This window comes from Armigeres subalbatus, chromosome 2 (genome assembly GCF_024139115.2).
Source record: "Armigeres subalbatus isolate Guangzhou_Male chromosome 2, GZ_Asu_2, whole genome shotgun sequence".
In the NCBI taxonomy this organism is placed as follows: Eukaryota; Metazoa; Arthropoda; class Insecta; order Diptera; family Culicidae; genus Armigeres; species Armigeres subalbatus.
The window spans coordinates 112113344-112139770 of record NC_085140.1 but is presented as its reverse complement, the minus strand read 5'-3'; the positions used below and the strand labels follow the sequence as shown (position 1 = coordinate 112139770).

Sequence of the window (26427 nt, the reverse complement as noted above, 5' to 3'; positions counted from 1 at the left end):
CCTCTTGAAAGGAGGCTTCAGGCCTCTTGAAAGGAGGCTTCCGGGCCTCTTGAAAGGAGGCCTGGGCCTCTTGAAAGGAGGCTTCTGGCCTCTTGAAAGGAGGCTTCCGGGCCTCTTGAAAGGAGGCTTCAGGCCTCTTGAAAGGAGGCTTCCGGGCCTCTTGAAAGGAGGCTTGGCCTCTTGAAAGGAGGCTTCCGGGCCTCTTGAAAGGAGGCCTGGCCTCTTGAAAGGAGGCTTCCTGGGCCTCTTGAAAGAAGGCTTCCGGGCCTCTTGAAAGGAGGCTTCCGGGCCTCTTGAAAGGAGGCTTCCGGGCCTCTTGAAAGGAGGCTTCCGGGCATCTTGAAAGGACGGCTCGGGGCCTCTTGAAAGGAGGCTTCTGGCCTCTTGAAAGGAGGCTTCCGGGCCTCTTGAAAGGAGGCTTCCTGGCCTCTTGAAAGGAGGCTTCAGGCCTCTTGAAAGGAGGCTTCCTGGGCCTCTTGAAAGGAGGCCTGGGCCTCTTGAAAGGAGGCCTGGGCCTCTTGAAAGGAGGCTTCCGGGCCTCTTGAAAGGAGGCCTGGGCCTCTTGAAAGGAGGCTTCCGGGCCTCTTGAAAGGAGGCTTCCGGGCCTCTTGAAAGGAGGCTTCGGGCCTCTTGAAAGGGGAGGCTTCCTGGGCCTCTTGAAAGGAGGCTTCCGGGCCTCTTGAAAGGAGGCTTCCGGGCCTCTTGAAAGGAGGCTCTGGGCCTCTTGAAAGGAGGCTTCTGGGCCTCTTGAAAGGAGGCTTCCGGGCCTCTTGAAAGGAGGCTTCCGGGCCTCTTGAAAGGAGGCTTCCGGGCCTCTTGAAAGGAGGCTTCCGGGCCTCTTGAAAGGAGGCTTCCGGGCCTCTTGAAAGGAGGCTTCCGGGCCTCTTGAAAGGAGGCTGTTCGGACGGTCGGATTTTAAACGAAACCGTTTTTGAGAATCAACCTTTGAAAGGATGATCAAACTGTGGAAGTTTAATTAAAATTTAAGTTTGTGGGATGTTTTACAATTTTTTACAAATATAATCTTTTTTGTAACATTTCTACTCACAATTTTAGTTTGTTCTTCTCCTTTAACTTCCGTCTCAATCGTCCACGTAGACTTGTCTATTAATTTATTTAATTCTTTATTTATTTTGTCTAGTCTCTTTTTAGCGTGTACTATATTTTACCTGCCTGTTCTACTCGCTTTCTGTGTCGTTCGTCTAATTGTCGTCTAAAAGTCCGTGGGCTGTCTTCGATAGTTTGAGCACCACTGTACTGTCCTGCGTCAGCTGTTCATAATGGTGCAATTAACTATATGTTTATTTTCGCACTTCAACCTACTTACAGTGTACTTAATTGTTATCTGCTGACCAAACTCCACGTAATTCACTCTACCTCAAATACAATCTAGATTTATTCACCGTTCAACTCTCTTCTTGCAATACAATTTTCTTCGATTCGCTACTAATTCTGTTTACTCAACTTCGGCCATTTGTTTATATTTTCCCTTTTTCCCCTTTCTGTATATGTTTATCCCTCGCTTTAATTTTATCACTCACTCTCACCATCATATCCGCTGTGAACTGACATTTGCCTAATCGGCCAAATATTGGTTGTGATGCGGCTGCGTCTGGGCAGGGTTGCCAGAACAGGAGGCTTCCGAGCCACTTGAAAGCAGGCTTCAAAGCCTCTTGAAAGAAGGATTCTGAGTCTCTTGAAAGGAACCTTGCGAGCCTCTTGAAAGGAGGCTTGAGGCCTCTTGAAAGGAGGCTTCGAGCCTCTTGAAAGGAGGCTTCTGAGCCTCTTGAAAGGAGGCTTCCAGGCCTCTTGAAAGGAGGCTTGAGGCCTCTTGAAAGGAGGCTTCTGAGCCTCTTGAAAGGAGGCTTCTGAGGCCTCTTGAAAGGAGGCTTCCAGGCCTCTTGAAGGAGGCTTCCAGGCCTCTTGAAAGGAGGCTTCTGAGCCTCTTGAAAGGAGGCTTCTGAGCCTCTTGAAAGGAGGCTTCCAGCCTCTTGAAAGGGAGGCTTGAGCCTCTTGAAAGGAGGCTTCCAGGCCTCTTGAAGGAGGCTCTGAGGCCTCTTGAAAGGAGGCTTCGGAGACTCTTGAGAGGAGGCTTCTGAGCCTCTTGAAAGGAGGCTTGAGGCCTCTTGAAGGAGGCTTCCGAGCCTCTTGAAAGGAGGCTTCCGAGCCTCTTGAAAGGAGGCTTCCGAGCCTCTTGAAAGGAGGCTTCCGCGCCTCTTGAAAGGAGGCTTCCGAGCCTCTTGAAAGGAGGCTTCCGAGCCTCTTGAAAGGAGGCTTCCGAGCCTCTTGAAAGGAGGCTTCCGAGCCGGTTTTCGAGCCTCTTGAAAGGAGGCTCATCAGAAGGATCAGGTTGGATATGCTGGCCTTCTGTCTTATCGGGGAGCTGAGAGTGTCAAATTTGTTTTCCAACTCATGGCAAATCGTTCTAGAGAAAAGTATTCAAACTAGAAAGTCGATGAACTTTGTCACTTGTCTTCACTTCCACTACCTACCTGGATACCTGGTTGGCTACAACGTCGATACATCTATGTCTGGCATATTGTGGAACTGCATAATCGTCGGTCTTGGACCATGTTCTTCCAGTTTCCTCCATGTTATCCTGCGCTTCAGCTATCACACTCCCTTCGTGTTGCCTTTTTTTGCGGTGGATTCGTTTTGCTTCTGCTCTTGCTACACGGTACCGCTCTCAAAAACGATTTCCAACGATAGATGAGAGGTTGGTGAAAACATTTTCTACCAAAAGGATCAACATATACATCAAACATTTGCAAAAACAAATACATGAAATGAAAATTCACTAATATAAAATTACTAAAGAAGAAAGGAGAAAGGAGTTGTGAAAAATTCGAAAAAATTAAAGCATTTTATTTGAAATCAAATGCACCACATTACTATAATTGTGAATAAAATTAATTATCATTTCATCATATCACAGCATTAGAAATTGATTAAAAAGAAGCTCATTTTTTAATCTAGTTTCAAACTAATTCAAAATTGAGATTCGCTGAAACCTATTAGCGTCATCAACATGTATTATATATGAAAACATTTTCAAACACACGAAAATTGCCCACTATTTTAACTTTGAGAAAAAACTGAATTAAACCTAAAGCTGCGTGAATATTTAAGGGATGTCCAATGACTATCATACTGTATTATGGTTGATGTATAACGAACAAACAGCCCTGTATTACCATTTGATAACAGAGTGCTCATACAATATACTTGATTCATGAACCTGTGTGACGTCACCAACTTCCCCTCCATTGTTTGTTTATTTTTACATCACACTAACACAAGCAAGCGTTGACTTCCTCCACACCTTTCTTTTAGCATATAGGGCACTGCACGGAAACATCTCTTTCTCTTTTGTTCCTCACAAATTTTGACGTTTACTGGCCTTGTTGTTTTCTAATTTCTTTGCAGCGAAAAAGAGACAAAGCAGTCCATGCAGTGCCCTATTGCTACACACCATGTTATTATTCCTATCTTTTGTCTCTTTCTAGCATTGTCACCTCGTAACTTTTAAGCGGCATATTTCGGTTTTCAGTTGTTTGATGTAACTGTAAATGTATCAGCATGTAGATTGCGAGTAAGCACGCACCGGCGATACTTTTTCCAAATGATATTTGTTGTAGAAAAAATTAAGCGTTCAATGGTGAAAATGATGACGATTTTGATGATTGTTCGTGCTTCCCTTGTCACCTTATCAGAAAGCAAATTGATTTGTTGCGAGTAAATCGGTTAAGGTGGTAATACAACAAAGCCACAAATCGGCCATCTTGGAAACCACGTGCTTTTTCTAGTGATTTTTTAAGAACACGGATTGAGAGAACCATAACGCCCACGGGGATGAAACATCCGTAGATGGTTTGCTTACTCATGCTAAACAATCGACTTTAGTTTCAGCATTGTACGAAAATTATTACGCTAGATTTGAACTTTTGATATTGTGATTCTCGAAATATTATAGCATTTTGCTCATTCACCTCTGCTTCGCTTAGTTGTGCGCCGCTAAGGTACTTTATCATATTGTGATACCAGCACCATTCAAGTGTAGAATAATACATGACAAATTAAACACGATTGTACTACAAACGCCCACTTGAACAATATGCCAAACGCAACGCACGCGAAAGAAAGGCACAAACTATTAAAATTCGAAAAATTCCACTACATAATATCTTTTCGTAAAGGGACGACAATATGCTGCATACCTTAGAAACGAATGTGAAAAAGCTCACAGGAGGCTCGCATCTGTTTGACATTGGTTTATTTACTTTTTGTATGGCGCACAACTCGGCGCATGGGACCCGGCGCGTAACCGGTGAGCCAGTCTGCTAATTTTAGAGAATCGCAATATTAGGAGTAGAAAACCGTGTGGTGAATTTGAAATTCACCACATGGCTTGATTGTATAATCACCTTAAGGACAAGTGCCCGAAACGCGCACACATGCACACACACCCATAAACGCACACATTCACACAGACATCACCTCAATGCGTTGAGCTAAGTCAATTGGTATATAACACTGAGTGTCCGGGCCTTCTATATAATGTTTGTTTTTGGAGCGATCTTATAGCCTTTCCGTATACTTTGTATACGAGAGAAACAAAAACACTCTCCAGCTCAGCATCCATACAATTATTGTCGTTCTATCTTCGAACCGTCCATCACCTGCATTAATGACGTCATTGAATCCGCATCGAAAGTAAAAGTGATCTGTTGTATCCTCTTGATAAGCTACTCGCATAATAATAGCAAACAGACCTTCTCTACTGTTGAGATTCTTACAAAAATGTATACACATGAAGAAGTATCGTAAATGGCTTAAATATTTTGCGCAGCTCACCAACGACTCATAAAGATAAGGAACACTTCTACCAGTTTCAAATCTTCAATTGGATAGGTAGAGGCAGATACTGTAACTATTTCTTCTATACTTGCTTCAAATTCTTGAATAGACAATTTTGTTAGCATCATTCTTTGCTATTTTATTTTGACCGCATGGTCATAACGGACCATAATTTTAAATCACATACCATTAAAAATCTCGCGATAACTGCCTCAACTTAACAACTGTTTGCAATAGCAATTCATCAGCGAGTGCACAAAAATTAAACCCAGTAAAAACTATTCTCAACAACTCGTTACCATTGCACAATGGTCCACAGAGCGAAATTAAGTGGAAATTAGTATTTTGAGCCTGAAATAGCAGAGTTAGAAAAAACCTTTGTTCCACAAAGTTGTTCCAAATAGTAAGAACTTTATCAGGATGTTGATGAAAATTAGGGTGGTCCTCATTTTCATGAAATGTAAAAATCAACTTTTTTAATTGCAAGAATAGGGGTGAACATTATTCTGTAAAGTTGTAGGCTAGCTAATTCCAATCATTTTGCTAAAAAAAAATTTTCTGTAGCTCTTAAATTGACGAATTTAGAGCATTTTTCTCATTTAGACTTAGGGTGGTCCCACAAAAAACAGTTTTTCTGTTCTAACTTTTTTTCTTCAAATTTCTCAGTTTAGTCGTCTTTGGACGACTTTTAGAGCTTTTCGAGACGCAACTTTTCGTGATAGTAGCTTGTTGATATCTTTTGCAGATGAAAAGTTATTCGCATTTTGCCAAAAAAAAATGGGTTTTTTTAAATGGCAATATCTCTGGATGGCGCAGCCATAATTTCAATCTTTTAACACCATTTCAAAGAGTAAGCCCTAGAGTATATCATATCAAAAAATCAGGGAGGTGTTTTTCTTGTATCTAAAGTGACATCGGTTTAAATTTGTTAATTTTTGCCTTTCTCGTACTTCAAGGTGTGACGAAAATACTCCAAAGACGATTTTATAATAGAGCACCAGAGATCCTTAGTGTTATAAACCAATCAACTAAGCTCGACGAGTTAAGTTGATGTAATTGTATGTTTGTAAGTATGGCAAAAAATTGCATTCACCTTTCTGGTATTTATACTTGACCTTCTGGCACACATCGAGTAAAAGTGAAATATCTGTTTAGTCTGGTGACCAAGTTGCACCAAACCACCATTCCTCACAAAATTATCAATCTCTATCTATTTTCCAAGATCCAAAGGTATATTAGCAATTTTGAATATAAAAATTGCGGTTGTAGAAAAAATGTACAATAATAAAACTGAGCATAATTTCCATGAATGACCCATTCTTTGGGAGTGTTTATTGTTTATGTAATTTCCAGAAAAAAAACAAAACTTCCATAAATAAACCAGAATAGAAATAAAACTGCTAAAATTTCCACAAAATGATTGTATATTCCATAAAAATTTTAAAAAATTACTGAAATCAATGAAGAACAATAAAATTAAATAAAATTTTCATTGAAAAATACAGAAAACAATAAAACGGAGCATAATTTGCATGAATGACCCCTGCTTTGGGAGTGTTTATTGTTCAAGGAAAATTTGATTTTATTTAATTGATTTTTTATCTTTTATGTAGTTTTCCTATTTTCTTCTCCATATAATTTTTTTTTGTGGAATGTTTACAATGTATATAGAAAAAAAAATGTTATGGAAAATTTTGTAATTGTTTATTGTTTTAATTAAGAAAATTATATTTTTCCAAAGAAGAATTTCGATTTCTTTGTGGAAAATTATTCTTGCATAATTGTTATTTTCAGTTCAAAATGACTAATGCCTTTTATGATTTTTTTTAAATTATTTATGTTTCCAAAATTTTGAATTATGGGATTTTTTACTTTATTTATTTATTGCTTATTTACAATTTCCTATCTTGGACAATATATTTCTTTTATGCATATCATAAGTATGATTACTTCTATTGATTAAGACCCTTTAGTAGCTTCAAGTGCCTGATATTTGCATCAAAACTGTATATTTGATCTCGAATGTGATGAATAATAGCAAGCTGTGATCTTTTCCACTCAGAATTGTCAGAACGTTACATAATGAAGCAAGGTAAGGTCACTTTCTGGAGAGCTGACATTCAAATAACGATAATACTTTTTCAACAGTGATTCAGCTGGCCGATCTCATCTTCCTTCTTTTTTTCCCACTGAAAAATTTACTAGAATTTGTGAAGAATAGAATTTCCCTTGAAGTAAACGGAAATTTGGTGAAAAAGAAGCTAAGCCTTGTGTTGCTGAAATTCCGCAAGCTATGGTGAGAAGCTGGTCGGAGACGTGATCATTTTTTCAAGTTGAACGAAGCTTGGATCGCAGGAGAATTTGTAGTCGATATCCATTCTCCTTCAAAATCATCTGGCTGCCGTACTTCAAAAACTTTCGCTGCTTTGACATCCAAAACAAAGAAAAAGCGGATTGAGTCCATACTTAATCAATTTTCAATGGAGGAGATTTTGTTTGCTGCTGCGACTTCCGTAGCCCAGACAGGGTTTCGTAAAGTAAGGAAATTGATTCAAAAATTGTCAGAAAACCCTGATGCAGCATTCGAGCGGCAGCATTCGACCGAACGTTCAAATCAAGATGTTGTAGCTCTAACAGCGGAGGAAGCTCTTGCATTTTTATGCAAAAACGATTTTCCTATGGCCCAGTATTTGAATATCAAACAGCAAACTCTCGGCAAAGGCGTCGATATATTTCCAGCGTATAACAAACTGGTCGAAGCAAAAAAGTTGTGTTATCCTACAGGTATACAAAATAACTAATCCATAGTACATGATAAATACTAATGAAAATTTCTGATAGGTCTTTCTATAAATCCATCAGCTGCAGAAGTGCCGTTACAAGAGCTTGTCGAGCATACCTCGAAGCGCCTTCTGGAAAGCGTGGATAGTAAAGAATTACTTTCAAATAGTGGACCGTATGATGGGTACACAATTATTTATAAGTGGGGCTGTGACGGAAGCAGCAATCACGCCAGGTATAAGCAATGCTTTTTTGATGAAGACGAGAATAAGGAATTACACGAATATTCCGATTCACACATATTCGCCTTCTCGATGGTTCCTTTAAGGTTGATTGGCCATCGTGAAGCAGATGAAATTGATGAAATTGTGTGGAACAATGACCTGCCCTCATCCGTTTCGTTGTGCAGACCCATTAAATTAATGTTTGCAAAAGAGTCAGCCGAATTAACGAAACGCGAGGTTTCGTTGATGAACTCGCAAATTCAAAATTTGAAAAACATTAAATTAACTGTGGCGGATCGAGAGGTATCCGTTCAAACAGAGATGCTGTTTACGATGATGGATACAAAGGTCGTCAATGATTTAACTGGAACATATTCGCAAGCTTGTTACATCTGTGGAAGGTCAGGAAAATGTTTGAACAATTCCAGAATTGATTCAGATTCTGATGATCCAGGCAAATATAAATATGGATTTTCTCCTTTTCATGCGTACATAACAACAATAATGGAAAGGCTATTAAAGGTCTCCTATAGACTTGCCCTTGATAAAGCAACATGGCATGTAAGCAAGTCGAATGAAGCGGTGAAAATAAGAGAAACGGAAATTCGAACAAGATGCAAGTGAAACTAGGTACGTACTGTATTAACAATTATTTATAATTCGGTAGATTAGGTCATATCCATCCTTTTTGTGCAACAGGATTACGCATTAGTGGAAATTAAAATGACGGGAACACAGCCCGCACGTTTTTTCGTGAATGGAAAATCACTGCGAAAATTACCGGTCTGGATGAGAGCTTGTTAGAGCGTTTCTTCATCCTTCTTACCGTTATAAACTCTAAATCAAAAGTCAATCACAAATCTTTCGAGATTTACGCAGAAGAGACAAGAGCTTTGTATGAGAAGCGTTATGGTTGGTATACATTGTCCCAACAGTTCATAAACTGTTGGTACATGGAGCGGCAATCATAAAATACACAATACTTCCGGTTGGAATGTGTAGCGAAGAAGTACAAGAAACGAGGAACAAAAGTATTCGAAGATATCGAGAGTTCCACTCCAGAAAATTCAATAGAATGGTAAACATCGAAGACGTCTTCAGAAGGTTGCTGTTATCGTCAGACCCCGTAATTTCGATGAATAATGTTGGAATTGTCTCAAGAAAAGATTATTCAGAATTACCAGATAAAGCAATGCAGTTAGTTATTGAACATTAGTTCTATCTGATACAATTAGTACAAGTGGCTTTATGACTTTATTATTATTCCAATAATAAATTACAAAAAATAAAATAAACAATATGAAATCAAAAATTTGAAAGAGTGTTTTGAGCCACCTTGTTAATTACTTTTCCTTGTGCACCTTGAACCTTTTATTTAGTCATATTTATCGGAGTTTTCTATTTAATCACTTCTAATATCTTCTCAATTGATAGAGAACTAATTTTGTGAGGAATGGTGGTTTGGTTTAACTTGGTCACCAGACTAAACAGATATTTCACTTTTACTCGATGTGTGCCGGAAGGTCAAGGATAAATACCCAAAAGGTGAATGCAATTTTTTGCCATACATACAAACATACAATTACATCAACTTAACTCGTCGAGCTTAGTTGATTGGTTTATAACACTAAGGATCTCTGGTGCTCTATTATAAAATCGTCTTTGGAGTATTTTCGTCACACCTTGAAGTACGAGAAAGGCAAAAATTAACAAATTTAAACCGATGTCACTTCAGATACAAGAAAAACACCTCCCTGATTTTTTGATATGATATACTCTAGGGCTTACTCTTTGAAATGGTGTTAAAAGATTGAAATTATGGCTGCGCCATCCAGAGATATTGCCATTTAAAAAAACCCATTTTTTTTTTGGCAAAATGCGAATAACTTTTCATCTGCAAAAGATATCAACAAGCTACTATCACGAAAAGTTGCGTCTCAAAAAGCGCTAAAAGTCGTCCGAAGACGACTAAACTGAGAAATTTGAAGAAAAAAAGTTAGAACAGAAAAACTGTTTTATGTGGGACCACCCTAAGTCTAAATGAGAAAAATGCTTTAAATTCGTCAATTTAAGAGCTACAGAAAACATTTTTTTAGCAAAATGATTGGAATTAGCTAGGCTACAACTTTACAGAATAATGTTCACCCCTATTCTTGCAATTAAAAAAGTTGATTTTTACATTCCATGAAAATGAGGACCACCCTAATTTTCATCAACATCCGGATAAAGTTCTTACTATTTGGAACAACTTTGTGGAACAAAGGTTTTTTCTAACTCTGCTATTTCAGGCTCAAAATACTAATTTCCACTTAATTTCGCTCTGTGGACCATTGTGCATTGCTGATTATGCCAAACGGGTCGCGATATTCATTAGCTTGCAGCATTTATGCCCATAAACAAAAACAACGTTTCTTCCCACGCCTCCATCGACATCCGCCGACTGCAGCAAACTGCAATTCGCGTCTGCAGCGAATTCGATCGTAATGATTGATCGTGTACTGCTTTTAAGTATATCCTCCTTCCACCCGCCACCCCCTAAGAACACGCTTTAAATGTGAGCTATTAATAGAGTCTCTATGATCCGTAAAAGGGGGGCTCGCTCTCGCTGACTTGCTAGCTTGTGGTTGCACCTCTGTTGCGTTACTGTTTCTTCGAGCATTATGTTTTTTTTTCCTTCAACCGTTTCTAACGACTCTGCAGGTTAAGTGAACCGATAGCGCTAAGGGCACAGACAGCAGGTGGCACCCGCGCGCGCGACTGGAAGCCCGCTGCAGTGACAGCGCAACAACAATGAACAGATGTCTGGGCCAGCGAGCCGCGGCGGCCGGTGTCGAGTTGAGTAGAGTCGAGGCCGCGCGCTCCATAACTCCATGAGAAAATCTGTCTACGGGTGACCTTGCGAAACTCGCGAACTTTTCAGCATTCGGGGCACTCGGCAATTGGCCAGGCAGGGGGCAAATGATGAAACTCGCTGGTTGCAAATTTGTGGCATTTGGCGGGATGCTCTAAAAGGTCGTTCTCAGCGGACCCAAAAGGGTGAGATCGACATTTCTCGGCGAAAACGACGACGACCAATAGCCCAATGATCATCCTGGTGGAAATAAATTCTGATGTTGCTTGCTTTGCTGATCGTAAAGTCGTGGAACACTTAACCCTTTCGAAATAATAACAAATGCAGGTTGTGTTGTGGATAGCTACGCCTGTGCATTAATAATTAGTTAACTTAAAATATCAGGACATCTTTATCGATTCACAGTGCATCGTCTGCTTAGTATACTGCTTTTAGTTGTCCCATGTAGGAACGATTAAAAATCAGTAAAACAGTGAACTGTTGTCGAACAATTTGGCGGAACTATACAATCCAGATTCATGCTTCAACCCAAAGAAATAGACTTTTCTTCACATTTCGGATGTTCGGTCTTAAAATGCTATGAATAATCTATCAATCCTCAAAAGGGTTAATGAACTTAGGTACACTCACGTTGACGAATTTAACATTTGCCAACAGTTAACACAATGAGTGACCCCCATTCTGGTCACGCTCGCAATAATCCGCATCCGAAACGACCGTCATCCGGCTGTTTTACTGCGCCTGATGATCGTACGCTCAACGGCAGATCATTAAATTATATCCAACTTCGATCTTGTTAATATCGATTGTACGATCTGATTTTTTTCCTGTCTCGAACCTTCAAATTGGCAACTTTGCAACAGCGGAGATAAACCCGAACAAAACACCCCTCAAAACACGATCAAACCATTTACGGTTTATAGCTGATCAAGCTGACGCAACGTAAATTGTACCTACATCGATGCTTTTTTTGCGCGCCAGCAACGATGATATCAAACCGGCTACGGTTTGATACTGGTTTTAATGTTTTCACTGGACGAACACGATTACTTCCGGAGGCAATTACAGACGATTTAGAGATTTCGCTACCCGCACTTATTGGCTGCTGCTGCTGCTGCTACTACCGATGCACTATCAACTGAGGCGCTATTTCTTTCCACTCGTTTGATCACCGACAACAAGCAAGCCCAGAAGCTCACAACGACAGCTGGTTGGCAGACTCGGTTACGCTCAGCAAGGATTGCGACGAGTTTTGATGATCTTGGGTACGGAAAATAGGCTTAGATTTGATTGATTCTCAATTTCCTGTAGCGGCGCTGTTGTGCGAAATCGAGATGCAAGGGAGATATATGCGCTAGTAATAAATGCTACCGTTTTGCAATGTTTATACAGTTTATGAAAACGTCAGATTCTTTTGCAGTAGATTTTGCCGCAACTACGTATCTGGAGGAACACAGTGTAAAATGGAAAATACCAAATAAGGGAACGGAAAATGATAGGATTTTACGCGCCAATAACATTGTGGGTTAACTGGAGGCCTTGCGAGCAAAGGTGTAAGATTGCCAATCCGTAGTAACTTTTTTTGTCTTTCAACATTTTTTTTTTTTTTTTGCGCCAAGAGAAGCGGAAGTCTTATGGACATCCCGGATTGGCCACATGATTACGGAGTTATTCCGGATTTAAAATGGGTGTTAGCTTTTGGCTATTCCTCAGAACGCATACTCCGAAAATGATTATTATAGATATTTTAATTGAAAATGATGCAAAATTTGATCAGGAATTAGATCGGTCCGAAATATGGCCTATATTCCGGATTCCAGACGTTCCACCGGAACCTATTACAGGGTCACTTTACGGAAATAGGCGATTACCATCATTCGACACATCACACTTCATGATTTCATAATTTATGAAAATCTATGGTGGTTTTGTATATCCTGGGCCAAATTTGAACTTTGGCATAAAGTCGTTTGGCATAACGCCATTTAGCATAAGGCCGTTTGGCATAATCATCATTTGGCAGAATAGTTGTGTCATCACCGATTTCGGAACTTATGTATAATGTTCAGTAATTTATAATTATTGTCGCTTGAACATTATAAAAGAGATGCTTTGAATTGTTTTTCTTTGAATTAAAGATTGTATCAAATCACTGCTCGAAGAATCATTGGTAGACTACATGAATTTTTTAATATCTGCCTTTTCTACTTAACATCTTTTCACCTTTGGATCAGTAGCAAGATCGTCGTTGATTAAGACAAACTACAACAGACGGATGCTCGAGACTATAAGTGCTCAATGAGCATGAGCAGAACATGCGCATTATGACCGCTCAATTCGTAGTCGCTACTCCGTGATTGGCTGAACTTGTGAAATTGTATAGAGAACACAATGAATGGGGCTTGGGATTAGCTACCCATTCTCAATGTACACGTTTCGGGAGCTCAAATATTTAAAGTCAATAACGGCGCCGGCCACGTCCTTACGGTCATATAGGAAGGGAAGGATTGTTAGTCCGACTCTTGTTGCTACTAGAGACCGAGTATACCTTTGCATCTCAACGATTGTCTTGAGATGGGATATCGTTTTAGCTACAAAGGATAATTCATCTGGATTCACTTCGGTACGCTATCTTGCGACGAGTAAACAGTTAAAACACGCACGCCCCGTGATATCTGTTCAAAAACCACGTAGACCGAAATTTCACTATTTCAAACCCCCCGTCCCCCCTTTGTAGACTTTCGTAGACTTTTTCAAAACCCCTCCCTCCCCCACATGATGTCTACGTAGACTTTACCAAATTTTACAAAACATCATATGTGACAGGAAAAATATGGAAATCAACCACGTTTTAGGCAATTCAGCTATTCAATTCCATTTCCATGTAAAAATTACAACAAAATTCGAATTTCAAACTTAACAAAATCACACTGAATAAAATCCAACAAAACAAAAATCAAATTGAAACGAAATCAAATTTAATCCTCTGTCCAAAACTCCTGAAATCAAATCTCAAAGCCAATTAGTTTAATTACTGTTGAATTCAATTCCTCCTAGAGGTGTGCACCACCACCGCCGACATTTTTGCATCGGCGCGCCACTGATAAAATCTGTCACGCATCTGACCTATAATTCTCAACGACGGTTCAGAATTGTAAAAATCGTGAATTTTCAGAATTTAGAAAAAAATCGAGAACGTCAAGTCTATATTCCAATAAGTTTTGCGTGGAAATTTAGTAAAATTTCCCAATTGATAACCTTGAAATACTCCAAAGAACTCTCCGTGATAATTCCGATGCTTTTCTTGAAAATTCCATGCAATATCTCGCTGAATAATCATCTGTTGAAATCCCAAGATTTTTCTTCTAAATTCCAAAAGTTTCCCCGTTAAAAAAACCCGAGTAATTTTCCGTGAAAATTTAGAATTGTTTCCCGAGGTAATTTTTAGTTTAAACGGACATTCCGAAATATTTCCCGTGGAAATTCAAAATGGTTTCCTACGATATTTTTTAATTTCTCTTGCAAATTTGGAGGAATTTCTTGAGGAAATTTAAATAAATCTTATGGACATTCCAAAAAATATTTTCTGAATAATTTTCGGTGGAAATTATGGAGAATTTTCAGTAGAACTTTTTGTGAGCTTCTCGTAATAAACCCAGAGTAATCCACCTAGCGGTGATGATGCCTTTCTCGTGCGGTAAAAAAATAGCATTTTGGGCATTACTTCTGAGCCCATCGTCCGGCCAATTTTCAATAGGAAATAATGAGACAAGATTCTGCGTCGAATGCAACCTGTTGCGAGGAAATCGGTTCAGGGTAAGTGCATTGAAAGTGAGCTAGATTTTTCTACGCGCTTTTTTATGAGAAAAAGTATTTTGGCCATAACTACCAAGCCCATTGTCCGATCCGTCCAATTTTCAATGGGAAACAATGGGGCAGGATACTGCGCCTGTTGTGAGGGAATCTGTTTAGGGTAAGTGCATTAAAATGTGGCTAGACTTTTTTACGCGCTTTTTTATGAGAAAAAGTATTTTGGCCTTAACTTCTAGGCCCATAGTCCGATCCGGCGAGTAAATTGGCTGAGGGTAAGTGCAAAAAAAAAGTGAGCTAAACTTTTTGCTCTTTTGGTGAGCACACACACACACACATACACACACACACAGACATCACCTCAATTCGTCGAGCTGAGTTGATTGGTATATACTACTATGGGTCTCCGGGCCTCCTATAAAAAGTTCATTTTTGGAGCGAACATATAGCCTTTACGTATACTTAGTATACGAGAAAGGCAAAAATCGAATAAATTTTCATGGAAATTAGAAAGACTTTTTTACAAAAATTGCAATTTTTTTTGTGGAAACTGTTTTTGGTGGGAAATTCAAATAATTTCTCTTGGAAGTTTTCATCAATTTATTTAGAAATTTCGAAAATTTTCCATCGATAATTCCAAAGAATTTACATTATAACTGCCGAAGAAATTTACGAATGAGAATTTCCACGGGCATTTCAAATAATTTTGCTTATATTTGCAAAGAATTCCTCGCGAAAACTCCGAAGAATTTCCGAAATTCAGCAAAAAAATTCGGGGACTTCCCAGAAAATCTCCAGTGAATGTTCTAAAGGGCTTCTCGCGGAAATTTCGGAGAATTCCCTTTACAAGTTCCAAAGAATATCTTTTGGGCATTCCAAAGACTTTTTCTTGGATATTCCAAAATGCTTCCTTTGTAAATTCAAAAAAAAATCCGTTAAAGTACGACATAATTTCCATAGTTTGCAAAGAAATTCCTGCCGAAAATCAAACGAAATTCTAGTAGAAATCTGCAGTAAAATCCTAGTGTAGATTTTGAAAAAAAAACGAAAGTTTTTATAGCATACTTTGGAGAATTTTCCTGCTCAACACAGAAAAATTTCCTAGTGAAATCCATGATAGTTTTAGGCCGTAGCTCAGACTTTACCTTTAGTGAAATTCATTAAATTTTTAAGGAAAAATGCAAGAGATTATATCGGTAAAGTCTTGCAAAAAAAACTGGAACATCCTAGAAAAATGAAACAAGTGAACTTCGCACGAAGCTGATGTATAAATCGCTTTTAAAAAACATAAAATCAAAAAGTCCACGTAGACTTTTGGTATACCCCCCGTCCCCTTTCGTAGACTATCGTAGACTTTTTCGAAACCCCTCCCTCCCCCTCAAGAGTCTACGTGGTTTATGGACAGCCCCATATGAAGACTGAGGAGAATCGCGCTTTGGACGTCTCTATGTAGGGTATCTGTTCCATTATTAATAACATGCTCCTATATAAATAACATTCGCAAAACAGGCAATTTAGGCTCAATTTGTCACTACTGAAAAAAATCACAAAAATGAGAAACAAAACAATTTGCGCACCAATTCTTTGTTTTCGAATGGTATTGATTTGGTTACATGGTATGAATTCAAGGAGCAGTTCCCCTACTTAGGGGAATGACGGCTTTGGCAGGTTTTGTTCTATTATTGTCAGGGTTTTTTTTATGACTGATTATGCTCAAATATGGCCTAAACATTCTTTGCATATCAATGAATGTTGTGGCCAAATTTCATAAAATTTGGTCGACAAAAACCCCCCTGCCAATAATAGAACAAAACCTGCCAAAGCCGTCTTTTCCCCTACTTGCTCGATGGCTACTGCAAACTATTGAAGATCGAGCATGTTTCGACCGGAACAAAGCACAATACATGCGTATGAGCCACCGAACACAAGATAGATCTTTTATTCTTTTTGCCACGACTAAAATATGCACTGCACCTACTCGCTCGATGGCTACTCGAAACTCGAGACTGTAAGTGATCAAGAGTGAAAATTATTGTATTAATCACTAGACGAACCTGCCCGATCTCGCTCGAGATTTTTTCAATCTAACTGTCAATCATTTGCAGAGTCGCACTCTAGATCGATTTCAATTCCAGCGAACTTATGAAAAAGTTGTATTTTAACAATTTCTCAAATTTCCCCATCAAATGCATCAACTTTTTGTATATATAAGCACAGCAGGTCCCAAGATAGATCGATTGCTTCATTAGTATGGGAGCCCCTTTTTCCAGAAGGGGGAGGGATTTTGAACCACCACAGAAACATATTTTCCCATCCAAAACCTTCACTTGCCAAATTTGGTTCCATTTGCTTGATTAATTCTCGAGTTATGAAGAAATTGGTGTTTCATTTGTATGGGAACTCCCGTTTCCAAAGGAAGGAGGGGTCTCGAACCATCTTAAGAACCTTCCCCGGCCCCAAAAACCTCAGCATACATTTTTACGACGATCGGTTCAGTAGTTTCCGAGTAAATAAAGGTCGGACAGACAGAAATTAATTTTTATTTAGAAGAAGAAGACTAAATGAACCTGCCCGATCTCCTCGTGTTTTATTTTCAATCTGTCAATCATTTGGTTGATGGCAACGTCGCTCTCTAGATTGATTCCAGTTCGAGCTCAATGGCTTTCTTCAGAACTCATGGAAACGATGCATTTTGACATTTTTTCAACTTTCCTCATTTGCAAACTCTTTGAAGATATAAAATTGGAAATTGTCTCGTTTTCCCTGGGCATAAAAGTATCATCGTGCTAGCCTCATGATATACGAATGCAAAAATGGGAACCTGGCTTAGAAACCTCGCAGTTAATAACTGTGGAAGTGCTTAATAAACACTAATCTGCGAGGCGGCTCAGCATGGACGTTGCCAAGCGGGGGCAGGGGGGGGGTGGCCTCGCCCCCCCTAAATTGTGGAAATATTGCACGGGTACTAAAATGAATTCCCTTAAACATGTGCACTTTACGATCCAATCATATACAGAAATAGGTGGTTGAAATTCAAAAGATTCCCAAAACTTATTAGGGCATCCAGGATCCATAATATATGAAAGTTCAAAACAACTCGAAACATTTCGGACTCAAAAATTCTCCTTGAAATCCTTCTAGAAGCTCCCCTGGGAACTTCTGAATTCCTCCGGAAAGTTATCCACAAATTCCTCTGAAAATCGTTCGAAAATCCTTCTCATGTAATTGTAATTCCTCCTTATCTAGAAACCCCCCACTCAATTTTTTTTAGGAAATTCACAAGGAAATTCCTTGACGATTTCTTTTCTTCTCTCCAAGATTTACTTCTAGATATTTCTTCGGCTATTCTCTCTTCAGGAAGAATCCGGCATTTCCTTCAGGCATGCATTCGAGAGTTCTGTCAAGAATACATACGGAATGTCCTCCCAAAATTCTACCAGAAGTTTCTTCAAAAATATATGACGGAAATCCTCCGATTTAGCTCCATAATTTTACTTGTAAATCTATAAGAAATTCCTTCGGAAATTCTTCTAGGAACTTCTCCGGGCATTCCTCTCGGAACTCTTTCTTTAATTCCTTCGGGATACTTCCAGGAAATTCTCCGGGAATACCTCCAAACATTCAATAGCGAAATCATCTAGCATTCCAATCAGTAATTCTTTTCGCAATTACTTCAGAATATCCTTCAAGAAATCCTCTAGAAATATCTTCATGAATTTCTCATAGAATTCGTCCAAGTATTTCCCCAGAAATTCTTACAGGTATTTTTTCGGGAGTTTCTTCAGGTACTTCTCCAGGAATTCCTTCAGGAATTTCTCCGGGAGATTTTCCGCGGAAGTGTACTAGAATTCCTTCCGAACTTCACTCGGAATTTACTCGGATATCTGCCAAGAGTTCTTCCAGAAATTTCTTCGGAACAATCCGCAGGGATTTTCTTCAGCAATTCATCTGGGAATTTCTACATTAATTCCTCCCTGCATTTTTCTGTGAATTCCTTCAGATATTTTTTCGGAAATTCCTTTAGGAACCATGTGGGAATTCCTCCGGAAGTGCTTGTGGGAGTTCCTCCGGGAGTTCTTCCAGAAGTTTTTCCAAGAAATTCTCCGGTAATACCTCCAGGAACTTCACAGGTAATTCCTGGACGATATTTGGCAGGAATTTCACGGGAAATGGGAATTCGGAAGTTCCTTCAGAAACATGTTTTCTCTTCCTCTAGGGTATTCCACCGGATGTTCCTCTGGAGTTCCACCAGTAGTTCCTTCGGGAATTCAATCAGGCTTTCTTCCAGGAATTCATTAAGCATTTCTTTAGGCATTTATCTACAAATTCCTCCAGAAGTTCCTCGGAGAATTTCTCTGGGAGTTCCGGGAGATTCTTTTAAGAATTCTTCCTGGAGTTCCTCCTGGAATTCTTACGGAGGTTCCTTTGGGAGTTCATCCTAGAATTCTTACGAGAGTTCCTCCAGGATTTCCTCCGGAAATTCTTCCTGTAGTTATTCAATAAATTCCTCCAGAAGTTCCACCGGCAGTTCCTCTGAGAATTTCGAGATAATTTCTGCGGAAATTACTATAGAAAATCCACCGGGAGTTCCTCCGGAAATTACTCTGGAAGTTCCTCCGGGAGTTCCTTTTCAGAGAAACACCCGGAGAAACTACCGGTGAAACTCCTGGAGGGATTCTTGTAGAAACTGCTGGTGGATCTCCCGGAGGAATTCCCGAAGGAACTGCCGGAGGAGCTCCCGTAAGAACTCCCGGAGGAATTTCAGGAGGAACTCCTAGAAGAATTCCTAGAGGACCTCCCAGAGACATAACTCCCGCGATCGTCATTGAGAACGGACGTAATTAATTACCCGCTTCTCAACCTAAGTAGTGCACCGCGAAGGCAGCGATAAATCGAATTGAACCAACGCTCAAATTACAAACCACGTATCGGCCCATACACCGCGAGTGACGAGTGAACAGTGAAAATCGCATAGCTGACAAAAGTGTGACAATGGGGACGCGCAGCGGGGGGTTGTTTCCCCCCGATCGTGCCAATCAAAATAGGTATGTGATATTGAAGAAAACAAATGGATCAATAACCGAGCACAGCATATTTCTCGTGACAAAGTCAATCGAGACATACTGCTGTTATGAAGATATTTGGCTAAACAGAAAAGACGGTTCGTTGACCGTAATTCTGAATGAGAAAAATGCAAGGAAATTAGTTGAAAACATGAAGGAATTGGCAGATGGAACACCGATCACCGTCAGCTGGGATACCAAACGAAATACGTCCCGCGCTGTCGTTGTCTGTCGGGAGCTCGCAATAGATACTGAAGACGATATAAGAACAAACCTAAGCACACAAGGTGTGACTGAAGTTAAACATATCAGCAGAATGAGCGACGACAAAAAAACGAAATTCAACACCGGAGTCGTGATTCTCACGTTCTCCCAGCCTTCACCGCCAGAAAAACTGAAAATTGGATACCGCGTCTGCAGAACCGAAAAGTACTACCCCGACCAACGCAATGCTACCGGTGTTACGAGTATCAGCACATTAGTAAATTTTGCAAAAAAGAAGAACGCTGCCGAACCTGCGGCGAAAAGGCACACCTGGAAAGTGATGAATGCTCGAAAGAAATAAAGTGCATAAACTGCGACGATAATCATATCTCGACCAGCAAGGCATGTCCAATTTTCAGGCAAGAGCAGCAAATAATCAAAATAAAAACGGATAAAAACATCTCATACACCGCAGCCCGGAAACAACTTATCAACACCAACGAAAAACCAAGTTACGCAAAAGTTACAGGCGATGTCCAAACCATCGTCGAAAATGCAAGAAAACAGTGGGAAAAGGAGCTGGAGGAGAAAATGAGCTTTATCTCGGAAAAAATGAAAATTATTTCGGAACGAATGGACGAGCTCCACGAAAAAGAAGCAAATACTAACAACTGGTCTAACTACCTCACAGATAACGAAAAGCATTTAAAGATAACTGAAGAGAAAATGCAAAAAGATATCGAAGAAATGAAAACGCACTGTGGCAAGCTAACAAACGAGCTGCAGAAAAGGATGAATTAATAGAAAAATTAACAAAAACATTGAGCCGCAGACCCAGAAAACGATCACAACTAAAGACAAACATGGAAAAAAATTAAATGTGACAAACCGATCGAATCATCTCCCGACAGAGAAACCAGAGAAGGCACACCAAGAAGGAAAAGCAACCGAATAAACAACAAAAACAACAACAAAGAAAAACAGATTCCTCAGACATGGAAACAGAGGAATTAAACGACGATAACTGATAATAGCAACAATAAAATCAAATCTGAATATGACCACGCTTATACAATGGAACTGTAACGGTATACGGAGCAAACACGCAGAACTTCAACTACTAATAAGTGAACATCAGCCTCTTTTCCTGGCCATACAAGAAACCAGGACAAACCCAAAGACAGCTTTTAATATAAAAGGATACAACTCGATATTTGAGCATCGACCATCTGGTCAAGGAGGGGTAGCTATGCTTATAAAGAAGGGAATCCCTTTCACCCCAGTACAAATACAAACAGACCTGGAAATCATCGCTATAGAGGTAAATACACCCTTCAAAATGACAATTGCATCAATATACATTCCGCCAAATATAACATTGGATACTAAAGAATTTGACAAAGTGCTATGCACTTTACCGAAGCCACTAATAATGGCCGGTGACTTAAACGCTCACCACGCGCAATGGGATTTGAAACACCAAGATTCCAGAGGTAAAGAAATTATCAAAATAATAGAAGACCATGGATTATTAACGCTAAATGATGGCCAAACAACCTTCATACACTCAGCCAAAAGAAACGATATGTACAGCACATCAGCAATCGATGTAACAATATGCAGCCCTGAACTAGCATCAAAATTAGATTGGACCATAATAAACGACCAGCATAGCAGCGATCATTTTCCCATTAAAATCGGAACTATTCAGGTCAACTGCCCTAACAAACAATATCCCAAATGGAAAATCGACTCCGCAGACTGGAAAAAATTCGAAGAGATTCTAGAAGATCAAATAAACCCAAATGAGGAATACTCAATAGAAGATCTGACTACTTACATCAGACATGCCGCACTAGCATCAATCCCAAGAACATCAGAAGTGGTATCAAAAAAATCCGTACCCTGGTGGAATGACAACACCAGGGAAGCAGTGAAACAAAGGCGAAAATCTCTCAGAAAATTAAAAACACACCTATTGACCACCCTGATTACCAAATGATCCACGACAACTTTCGTAAACACAGATACGAAGCAAGGAAAATCATCGAAGAAGAGAAACAGAAATCGTGGGAAAAATTCACTTCTGAGATAAATGAACACACAACACCAAAAAGAAGTTTGGAACAAGATCAGAAGCATATCAGGAAAAAATCATCAGAAAACATCTGGACGATAACATCAGATAACAACAACATAACTGACCCTCAACAGATTGCGGAACACCTAGCCAAACACTTCACCAAAGAATCATCAGACAGCGCATACCCACTCACCTTCATTACTAAAAAGAATGCTGAAGAACAGCAGCCAATCAATTTCCCTACAGCAAGATATTCACTGTACAACAAAGAATTTACTTTGGAAGAGCTTATATACCATATGGACACACTGAAAGGATCCTCACCTGGTCCCGATGACATCCACAATCAAATGCTGAAAAGACTTCCACTATTTATCAAGAAGAAATTACTTGCATCATACAATAACATTTGGATCAATGGAATATTCCCCAACACCTGGAGAGAATCTCACCTAATCCCAATCCCTAAACCAGGAAAACACACAAACGATCCAAAAAATCTTCGACCCATATACCTAACAAGCTGTGTGATGAAACTTTTCGAAAGAATGGTCAATCGCAGACTAATGAACGAACTCGAAAATAAATCAGTCCTGGGACCTAATCAATTCGCTTTCCGGAAAGGAAAACAAACAACTGATCCCCTTACAGAGATAGAAGAAATATGCACCCAAGCCATAAATGAGAAAAAACACGCAGAACTTCTTTTCCTGGACTTAGAAAAGGCATACGACAGAACCTGGCGCTATCTGATACTAAAAAATCTGTCAAAAGCTGGCATAGGGGGACACATGGCTACCTTTTGCCAAAAATTTCTCGAAGAAAGACGTTTCAAAGTGCTTTATCAAGGGCATTTCTCCTCTGAACAAATTCAACAAAACGGAGTACCACAAGGATCAGTACTTGCTGCCACATTCTTCCTAGTTGCTATCAATAGCATAAACGATTGGATACCCAAAACACCATTATCAAACTATATGCAGACGACATCACCTTCGCCGTAACCACAAGATGCGCCAGATGGACCCGCTTTAAGATACAAAAATCCTAGACCGAATTAAAGACTGGTGCACTGAAACTGGATTTACCATCTCTACTCAAAAGTCGTCAATTATGCACATTGGAAACCGGAAAAACTTCTAAAACAGCCTCCTGCCATACTTGATAAAGAACCAATCAAACTAACAAAAATACAAAACTGTTGGGAATATGGCTAGATCACAAACTCAACTTCAAACATCATATTCAAACGAAACGAGATGAATGTAAACGAATATTAGCCCTGATGAAAAGTATAAGCAGCACAAATTTTCGGAGCAGATCGAAGATCATTACTTCGGATATTAAACACCATGCTTGTTCCCAGACTTATATACGGAGGCCCTATAATAAGCCGAGCTAAAGATACCGATCTCAACAGACTGTGCCCCATATACCATCAAGGAGTTCGAATAGCCACTGGGGCATTTCACTCCAGCCCAATTGAAAGCCTGTTAGCAGAAAGTGGACAACTTCCATTGGATCTTAGAATATCTGAAGCACTTATCTTATATAGTACAAAACAAATGTGCCGCAAAGCTATCTCCCCAACCTGTACACTAACAGAGCGATCAAACGAAAAATCAGAGACCCTGAACATTCCACAGGTAAACGTTACCATAGGACAATCAAATTACAACACCATCAAACAAATAAACGGAGTCAACATAACCACACTCAATACTCTAACACCCACCGAAAAAAGAATCCGTTTTCTCGAAGCATGCAAACTCAAATACCCCACCACAAACACATATACACCGATGGATCAAAAACCAGACAAGGAACGGGAAGCGGAATATACTCGAGTGACCATGAAATTAGCATCAATCTTCCTAAACATTTATCCATCTTCAGCGCGGAAGCATACGCAATCAATAAAGCAATTGACCTCAACCCCACTGAATTGACGGTCATATTCAGCGATTCTCAAAGTGTCCTCGCGGCAGTTAAAGGACACAACTCTAACCACCCATGGATAGAAGATATCAAAACAAAGTAAAACAAAACCCTGGCTGCTTAGACCTGTGCTGGGTACCAGCTCATATCAACATAACTGGCAACGAAAAAGCCGACAAACTAGCGAAACTTGCCACAGCAGCACAGACATCCACCAATATTGAAACACCATACGATGATTACAAAAAGCTAGTTAAACTCCATACAAGACTAACATGGGAGAATGCCTGGCACAATAACCGCGGACACTTGAGAGAAATAAAATATGATACAAGCGAATGGTCAACATCCTTCTCGATGAACAGAGAAGAAAGCAAAGCTATTACCCGACTCAGAATCGGTCACACTAGAATTACACACGGACATTACGCCCGCAAGGAAGCCGCACCCACCTGCTCAGCATGTGGCACCCCAATTACAGTGAAGCACATCATTCTGGAATGCACCAAATTCACTAAACACCGTATCGAAGAAAATATCGCCAAGTCACTCTACCTGGCCCTAGGAAACGACATCAATGAACTTAGAAAAACAGCATCATACCTCACGAAAACGAATTTGATCCACGAAATTTAACGCATCAGCAAAAATACTTACACGATGAATAAGCCAACCACCGAGCTACGCAGCATAAGGGAATCAAGACAACCAACCTGACGGGAACCCGGACCAAAGGCTAACACGAACGATAAATCCACAGTGACTAGATATAAGAATGTATTGTAATTTTATCCTCCGGTGACTTAAATGACAACAAGTTGAAAAGGTCACCTAAATAAATCAAAAACAACAACAACAACAACCTCCCAGAGAAACTATCGGAAGAACTTCTGGAGGAATTTCCAGCTTAATTTCTGAAGAATGCCCAAATGATTTTCTGAAAAAAAAGCATGAATAATTTCCTGGAATAGCTTCTGGTGGAACTCCCGGATGCATTTCCGAAGAAACTCCCGGATGAATTGCTGGTGGAATTCCCGGAGGAACTCTCGAAGGAATTTTCTAGAAGAATTTCTGAAGAAACTCCCGGGAGAATTTTCAAAGGAACCCCGGGGGTTTCCAGAAGCATTCTCGGAAACAAGAGAATTCATCTTATAGACAAATCTCGTCTAGCTGAAACCTTTGTTGGGTTTGGCTGGACCATCATCATCATCACCAGAGGACCTCCCGGAGAATTCCCTGAGGAGCTCGCAGAGAAATTCTTGAAGGAACTTCTGGTGGAAAATCTGTATAAATTCCTGAAGAAGCCTAAATAAATTCCAATTCTACCGAAATTCCCGGAAGAATTTTCAGAGGAACTGCCGATAGAACTACCGGAATTATTTCTCGAAGGAAATCCTAGAGAAATTGGAAATGCCGGTGGAACTCCTGGAAGAATTCCAGAAGGAATTTTCGGAGAAACTCCTGGAGGATCTCCCAGTGGATCTTGAAATTTCCACCGGAATTCTTTCAGGATTTCATTGTGAATTAATCTAGGAATTCCTCCGAAAATTCCACTGTTGATTTCATTTTTGGTATAATTTCTGTATAAATTTCCGGTGGAATTCCTGGAGAAATTCTTTGAAATTTTTACAAGAAATTATTCGAAACATTTCACGGAAAATTTTATGGAATTTACACAAGAAATTCGAAGATTTTTCGTGAAATTCTCAGGAATGTTTACTGGCAATTCTGCGGAATTTCCACGGAATATTCTTATTCTAAAAAATTAAGGGAAACAGCACGAAATTATTTGAATTATTGCAGAGAATTCTGCAGAACTTATAAAGAAGTTCGTGAAGGATTTCTTGGAGTAAATAATGGTGGAATTTTCGGATCAATTCCCGGCAAAAGTTGCTGGAGGCATTCCTAAAGAATCCCTGATAGAATTTCGGATAGAATGCCAGGAACAATTGTCGAAGGAATTCCTGGAGAAAGCTCGCATAATGATTTTTCTGCCTATTTTATAATAAATATTATTTCAGAGAGGATTTGTTTAGAAATTCAGATGTATTGTTCTAGGTTTCTTAAACTTAAGGAAGAATGCATAAGACAAGACTTAAGGAAGAATGCAGGATTTTTATAATAATTGCGCAAAAATTATTTGCGTGCATATTTTTCCCGTGTCACACACACACAAATGAATTGGCACTGTTTATTGTTTATTTGAGTAAACAAAAACATGCGTGTTCGATAAAAAACAACAACAAAAACAATTACGAAGATAGTTTGAATGTATTGGTATGCACGCTAAAAATTCGAAGCAATACGAAGTTGCGCCAGAGTCTATATATTGTTGCAACGGACAATAGCCGATTTTTTTTTCTTTCTGAATACTAAGTTCGTTAATATTTTTCTCACTTTATTTAAAAATATCTGATGAGCAATAAATCACGCATTTTTAAATCCTTTATTGTTTATCCTTTGTTTCGATTTGGTTTGGATTTGGCTTCATGTGTTAATATTCATGTGTTTTTATAAAACTACTATAAAACTACGATTTAGAAAAAAGTTGCCCCCCTCCCCCTTCCCGAAATCCTGGCTACGCCCATGCGGCTCAGTCCCAGTGAGGGGATGTAA

At 39.5% G+C, this 26427-nt stretch overlaps 1 protein-coding gene and 1 long non-coding RNA gene across 3 annotated transcripts in view; one reads left to right on the top strand and one right to left on the bottom strand.

The window, feature by feature from the left end:
• The window catches only part of LOC134210686 (putative uncharacterized protein DDB_G0282133), a 597983-nt gene that overhangs the window by 443836 nt on the left and 127720 nt on the right, over positions 1 to 26427 (top strand). The window lies entirely within an intron of this gene.
• Positions 1037 to 1570, bottom strand: LOC134214958 (uncharacterized). Its single transcript, XR_009979983.1, has 3 exons — positions 1328 to 1570; positions 1170 to 1271; positions 1037 to 1104 (listed from the first exon to the last, which is right to left on the bottom strand). It is a non-coding gene; the product is annotated as an uncharacterized LOC134214958 (long non-coding RNA).